The following is a 7,849-nucleotide window of genomic DNA, read 5'->3' as shown; positions in this document are numbered from 1 at the left end:
TGTGTATTTAACATGGTTCAAAGACCCATCTGTGCTTTTTGTCGTCGATGCTGTTTCTTTGTTAAGAATATAATTATCTCTTCCTCCGTGTCTCCTGGTTCTGCAACCCCCCGCCTGCAATTCCCCCCCTCCCTTGTTCCTCTTGTGTGAATTTAGGGGAGTTTTTTTTTTTTATTACCTTATTGCCCCCCCTTTCATGTCCTCTCTCCTTTGATATGAGGTATGCGCGCATCTGTGGAAGTGTGGGGGCCTCTGTGGAAGTGTGGGGGCGTGTTCGTTCCCACGTGGCCGCGTCTATTAAAAAAACGATATTATCTATGTTGGCAGAATAATTCTTAAAAAAAAAAATAATATTAAAAAAAATAAAAAGGGGGTACATACACAACAGTCCGCCCTTTTGAAAATTATCAGGGGTCGATTTGGCCACTGGCGAATTTTCAAACAAAGTAATGCCCCCTTTTTATGTCATGCATCCCATCAGCCGCCCTTACTCTCGGCGGTTATTTCTTACGACGCGCGTGCACGTATTACGATCTTAACCTGGTTACATCTGAAATAAGCAAAGAAAATAACAACACGTTAACATCGATATTGCGTTACATCGGTTCTCATACATCATAACTCTGACGAACATTCATTTTTGTTTTTGTTAAATCCTGGTTACATTTGAATTAAGCAAAGAAAATAACACACGTTAACATCGATATTGCGTTACATCGGTTCTCATACATCATAACTCTGACGAACATTCATTTTTGTTTTTGTTAAATCCTGGGAAACGCTAGGTAGCGGTTTCGAACGCATTTATGCGTTACCTTCCTCATGTTGCCTGGTTTACCACTTATCACTTTGATAATTTGATCACGGTTTTCGGGTTCGTTTTTGTAGTTTCCTCTCTCACTCTCTCGCGTCGTGGGAGTGTGTGGTGAAAAATTGTGCTGCACGTAACCAGAATTCGCGCACACGACCCACTTTGACACTTGGTTCGTGGCATTCGCTCTCTCTGCGATTACATGCACATTTGCCGAGTCAGTGTGTCGATTTAATTCTGTCCTTCGTAATGTTGCCCTCTTTGTTTTTACGAGTGTGTTGGATTTCAACACCATTCCCGATACGTCATGGACATTCGTCTCCATTTTAGCACTCCGATCCACATAATTTTTGGTTTCCCTTGGATATTTTCCATTCAAAGGCTCACGCCTGCGCTCCTCAGGGCGTGTCTCTGTGTTCTCTCTTTGTCTCTGCTGTCTGCTATCCACCGTCCGATCACTCTTCCATTCAAGTTCAAGTTCAAGTTCAAGTTCATTTATTAGGTATAGCCCTGTGAGCCATTCAGCTCTTGAATCGGGTGCAACCGCAACAAACAAAAAACAAAAACATGAACAAAAAAACATCTTAAAGTGAATATGTGACTAAGTGCAAACAGAAAATCCAAGAAAAGACAGCAAAAATATTGCAGAAAAAACACCGTACACCAACGCTGTGTGCAAAAATCCCAGTGGGATGCAAGTCAAACAACAACAACAACCACAAGACAACTTAGATTAAGGCCATCAGTCTAACTCTGTACTACAACAACACAAACATGGCTAAACCAATACACTTTTCGAAATCACCAAAATAAAGCCATGAAGGCAATGAAAAAGCAATCATAGGAACTGACGGAATTTTCACAATAAATGGCATAAACAACATGTACTACCAAAACCCTGCAGCCATAGCTGGCTGCATGAGTCACTCCACAACAGCAGGAGCATCAATCGGAGTATTGTAATTTTTCAATGCACCTTTAAGATCAGCACACTAAATCAAAACACAGGTCATACTTTGTAGCGATCATCCGGAGCGAAACATTTTATTTTAGGTCACTGAATAGCACTGGCAGCTAGGGGTGTACAACTCCTCTAAAGCAGTTTTGAGTGAAGATCTCATAGGTAGTGACTCAAGTTTCAATTTATTTGCAACAGCATTCCAGACCCTGGGGGCATCAATAGCAAAGGCCCTTCCTCCAGTATATGTACGGCAATAGGGAATATTAAGCTGGTAAATGAGTGTAGACCTTAGGTCAAATTTGTTCTTTGAAACAGAGACGAGATCCAGCAGGTAATCTGCAGATTTTTTTGCAAGTACATCATGAATAAATAAGATCTGGTGCACAAGCCGTCGAACATTCAGAGATGTTAAGTTTGACCCAATGTAGAAATCACAGTGGTGAGTCCTATATGGGCAGTTCAATGCAAATCTTAAGGCCGAGTGATACATTGAGTCAAGCTTCTTAAGTACAGTACTTGGGGCTGATTTATACACAATGTCACAGTAATCAAGTAGAGGCAGTACGGTAGCTTTAATCAATTCCAAACGGAACATAGGAGGGAAGCAGTGCTTGTGTCGATATAGAAAACCAATTTTAATTTTTGTCTTTTTCCCAATATAATCAATGTGATCTTCAAAATTCAGTTTTGAATCCAGGATGACCCCAAGATACTTATAGATCTTGACTTGCTCTATTTGATCATTATTTAAGGTATGTAATTGGGGAAAAATAACTTCCCGCTTTAGTCCTGGTGAGAAGCATAGCACCTTGGTTTTGGCAGGATTTAGGACTAGTTTAAGAGCAACTAGCTGATGTTGTAGTTTGTTGAAATCACTCTGGAGCTTAGCAATCACGTCATCCGGAGAGCGGCCAGCAGTAATTAGTACCGTGTCATCTGCAAAAAGATTTACCCTGGAATAATCCAGTTCAGTGCCCAAGTCATTTACATAAAGAGAAAACAAGAGGGGGCCGAGAATGGAACCCTGTGGAACCCCTTTTGTTATCTTAACACTGTTTGACCTCCAACCATCTGTGAATACAGTTTGGGTGCGAGAAAAGAGGTAATTTTTTAACCATTTTACTGTGTTTTCGGAAAAACCGAGGCAACTTATTTTACTAAGCAGGATGTTGTGGTCTACTGTATCAAAAGCTTTGGACAAGTCAAGAAAAAGACAGGTGCAGTACTGCTTATTATCAAGGCTACTGTAAATGTGATTCAGAGAGTCTAATGCAGCAGATGTGGTGCTGTATTTTTTTCGGAACCCAGATTGTTTTAGATGTAATAGATTGTTGGCGGACAGGAAACTGCTAATTTGGTAGGTCAATAATTTTTCAAAAATTTTCATCAACGGGGACAAAATTGAGATAGGTCGGTAGTTATTTGGATCATCTTTAGGGCCCCCTTTGTGAAGTGGACGAACATAGGAATGTTTCCATTCTAGAGGAACTGATGCTTCTTTGATGGACAGGTTGAAAATATGGGCTATAGGTTTGTATATTAGGTGACCAACAGTTAGTAGAGCAAAGACGGGAATACTATCTGCTCCGGTAGAGGAGGACCCTTTGAGGTAGGACAGTTGTTTCAGAACATTACTTTCGTGGATTGGCTGAAAACTAAATTCGCTTAATGTTTGGACAGGAGTGTAGGAATTTGCATGAGCAGGGGTGACTCCCAATACATTATCAAATAGGGTACCAGCTTCAGAAAAATGAAGGTTAAAATTGTCAACTATTTTTTGGGGATCTGAAAAATATTCCCCATTTCGGTTAAGCTGAACGGGCAGATGATCTGTTTTGGATGCCTTTTCGATACATTTGATTGTTTTCCAGCCCTGTCACTTGCAGCCTGCTCAGGGTTTAACACCTCAGCGGGTGGGGCGCGTGTTGGCCGCTCGCTCGCACTCACTGTGGATGGTTCATCACGTATTTGGACCGCATTCTGTGTTATTCCTCTATTCCCTCCTGGTATAGCCGGTGGAGGAATTGGTCGGAATTGGATCGATTGTGTTTGACCTCCCATCCTGCGATTCTCCTGAATGTTCGCATCCATACCTCCGCGGTCTGTGTAACACCTTCCCGCTAGGTGGTTATCTTCCCATCTCTGTGCGTAATTTGAACCTTGCGTGTGTCGTGGGATGGGGTGTTGATATGGTTCTGCTCTGAACCTCTCCCTCCTGCGATTCTCGTACATTTTTAGCCCAGTATTTCTCCCATTTGGGTGCCAAATTTTTCCTGGATTGTTACCCTCGCCATCTTTGTGGGTAATTTTGATCTTGTGTGTGTCGTGGCATGGGGTGTTGGTATGGTTCTATTCTGAACCTCCCCCTCCTGCGATTCTCCTGAATGTTCGGCTTTGTGCCGCTCTCATTCTCGTGCCAACCTCTCTCTGGGTTATTTTGCCATGGGTGCGTGCGTTTCTGCTCTGTCCTGCATTGTGGGACTGCTCGGTGATTTTTATTCCTCTCTGAGAGGCTGGGTTCCTCATCCCTCTCCCTGTGTTCTGGATCCGAATTATGATTCTTAGCTCTGTACAACCATGCCATGTACGCCTTGCTCTCTATGCGGCGTAAGGATGCGGTTTCTGGATTCAAAACCATCCTCACCCTTTCTGTAATCTCTGGGCTCAAGGATTCAAAAAACATAATTTTGAACATTTTATCTCCTTCGTGGTATTGATTCACATCGCCTGCATAATACGCTCTTTTAAATTGGACGAGGTAGTCACGTGGATCTTGGTCCATGCCCTGGGTCATCGATTTTACAGCATAAAACCCCTCAGTGAGTGTCGAATATTCTCCAAACTTCCGAATCACTGCCAGGCTCAATTGTTTAAAATCATTTCTAACCTTGTGTGGTAGTGACTTTACCCATGGAATAGATTCTTTATGTAAGGTCCGTTTCAACAAACTCGCTTTTTCATCCCGTCTCCTCAGCCCTCTAATCATTGCCTCCTCTTCTACGGTTGCGATATGTGTGTGGATATCCATAGTCTTATTGTGGGGGTCAAAATCGGGAATTCTGACTAGAGCCTTGTCCATCAATTTAAGGGTTTTACTGGTGAATAGGTATTCCGAAAGTTGATTGCCGACAGCGTCATCATCAAACAAGTTATCATCAGGCAATCTGTCACTTTGGTCTGTGCTGTGTCGCTTGTGTTTAAGTGGTGTGCATTTTCTGTGTGCGCGCCCAGTGCCGTGTCGCTCGTGTTGCCATTTCCCTTCAGTTTTTGCCTCTGCCCTTAGTGTACCATGTCCTGGCGATTTTACTTTAACATTTTTCCTCCCTCTATCTGTGAAGTTGTCAGTCTCACATGTTTTTGTTTGCATATGTATCTCTCCATCCCTTCTCTCGAATTGTGAGGGTTTCCCTTTGTCAATGATTTTTTGTTCGATATCCATAATTTTTGTGCGATTAGTCCCTGGACTCTGTCCACGTACCCAAGAGTGTGATTTAATGTCACTTCCATATTTATTCTGTGGATCCACGTCTGTGAGTTTCGCTGGTGTCGCGAGCACTGATTTCTCTCCCGTTTCCTTTCCAAATTTTCCCTCATTCCACAATCCCTGTCTGTATGCCTGTGTGAGAAGGAATGAGTCCTGTCCTGCCTTCTCTGCAGTTTTTGCATCGTGTTCGCCTTCGTTACCTTTTATCCAGTCAATTAGTTTCCCCCGAGGTGTGTTCGTGTTATCGATACAGCTCCCTTCCCATATGTCTCTCTGACTGTACTGCTTTGTAACAGATTGGTCGGTACGTTTAAATACGAGCTCCCCGTATCCCGTAACCCATTCAAAAATTATTCTCAATCCTAGCATCTTAGGTATGGCTGAAGTTACTTTGACATTTCTTTTCAGAGTGCATATAAAACAATTATCTCACAGAGTGTAGTCAATTTGACTCGAGCTATCTGTTATTTTCCGATTCAGAGTGCGTACCTCTAACACCATTTATCAGAGGATGCAATTGGTTTGATACGATATTATCTTAATTCCACTGTCTCTGTTTTAACCTGCTATTCTGGGTTTTAACCTTAGAGGGCGTTTTTTTGTTTTCCGCCCGTTCACAATCACCATGCAATGTTCGATCCTGATATTCTGGTTAACACGAAGTGATTCATTCCATCATCCATGCAAAACACTGTCTGCGAGAGATCCCGGACGAGCCCCCATTATGTTGTATGTGTCGGAATTATGAAATTTTGATGAAAATAATAAAAATTAATAATTTTCCGAAAAATGCGCAAATCGCATTAATTATGATAGTGTGTGTATTAATACGCATGAATTATGATAATGCGTGTGATTATATGCATAAATTATGATAATCACGGAGATAATCGTAGTAATTTATGCGGAGGCTTGCGATTATGTTAATGTGTGCAGTTATGATAATTTGCTTAGTTTCGTTTATCCAGAGTTATCAATCAGGATAACACGATTATCATAGATTCATTTACCGATTATCCTAGTGTGTGTTATAATATTTTAGGTCTCCATTTTCATATCTCATCGCAGGATACAGCTCTTATGAATAAGATGGTTTTGCATGGACTTGGAAAGAACACTCAATATGCTTCTGTGATAACAATTTTATTCTAACAAGCACGCGACATTCTATCATGCAGGTCAAACATGCGTCAATAATTCATGGGCAAGATTATGCAATTAACTAATATGAACGACACAAACTTATGCAGTTGTGAAATTATGCAATTATGCAATATGAATAACGAAACTCTTATGCATTTGACTAAAATGAATGAATAAACACTTATGCATTTGTGAAATTATGCAATTATGCAATATGAATAACGAAACTCTTATGCATTTGACTAAAATGAATGAATAAACACTTATGCATTTGCGAGACTATGTATTTAGCTAAATTGAATAACTAAAATTCTTATGCATTTGCGATATTATGCACTAACTAATATGAATAACCAAACTCTTATGCATTTGACTAAAATGAATGAATAAACACTTATGCATTTAACGAACTGAATGACTAAAAACACTTCTATCAATTGTAACCTCTACTTTTCCTACCAGGCATCATTAGTTCGCCCATGTATTGATCACAATCGGCGACTGGTCGAGTTTGAAAACAAGCATGACACACTTCATATGGCGGTAATAAAAAGCACTTATTGTATCCCAGAGGCGAAAGTATATGTCAATAGATTCATCGGCAAGTCTAAAATCCTTTTTAACGGAATGTTTGATACAATGGTGGGTGAGGGCGTGTGGGCGCGAGAGCGAATCTGGCTCTATTTTAATTAACTCTTCGGCGAGATTCTGGGACAAAGGAAACTGGTTTGACAAGATTTTCTCTGTGTTTCTTGAGTCTGTATGTGGGGAGCGATACGACCTCTGTTGTTTGTGCGAGCGGCAGCTGAGACTTTCTCCGCTGTGAGGTGAGCGGCGGCGCTCGTTCAGAAGACTTTGACTCTTTTTCTCCACGGCGGGATGACGAGTCGGTTTGGGTTGATGCTGGTCGATCTGGGTGTTGCTCGTTGTCGCTCGGTGTCGCACGGTGGCGCACGGTGGCGCACGTTCAGCGCAAAGTGGTGCACGGTGGCGCAAGTTGGCGCTCGTTCAGCGATCTCCGCCTTTCCTGCGGGTTGTTCGCTGGTCGTCACTCTGACGAGGAGCGATGCTTCGTTCGTGGCAGGGTGGACGTTGGCGTCTTTGTTGGCTTCACTCGCAGCTCTGCGACTCAGGGTAGCGATTCTTCTCAGGTGGTGCAGACCTCGGCTTGTAGCTACGCGTCGCTACTCCGCGACCCTCGTCATTCTGAATGACAGGAGCTTCTTCGTTGGCGGCGACGAGGAGAGATGGTTGTCGCCCTGGAGAACTCTGGTGGGGCCTTAGCCCGGAGACGAGATGAGATGTAGGCCGGAGCTCGTGAAGATCTGTGGTGGAGCCGAAGATGGGCTCGTAGCCCGGATGATATCTCTGTGATGGGGGCCAGAGCCCCTGACGAACTCTGTGATGGGGGCCAGAGCCCCTGTCGATCTGTGATGGAGGCCAGAGCCCC

This window comes from Lethenteron reissneri, chromosome 66 (genome assembly GCF_015708825.2).
Source record: "Lethenteron reissneri isolate LAM-NWPU_2019-01 chromosome 66, ASM1570882v1, whole genome shotgun sequence".
NCBI lineage: Eukaryota > Metazoa > Chordata > Hyperoartia > Petromyzontiformes > Petromyzontidae > Lethenteron > Lethenteron reissneri.
The sequence above is the reverse complement of the archived record's forward strand: the minus strand, read 5'-3'. Positions refer to the sequence as shown.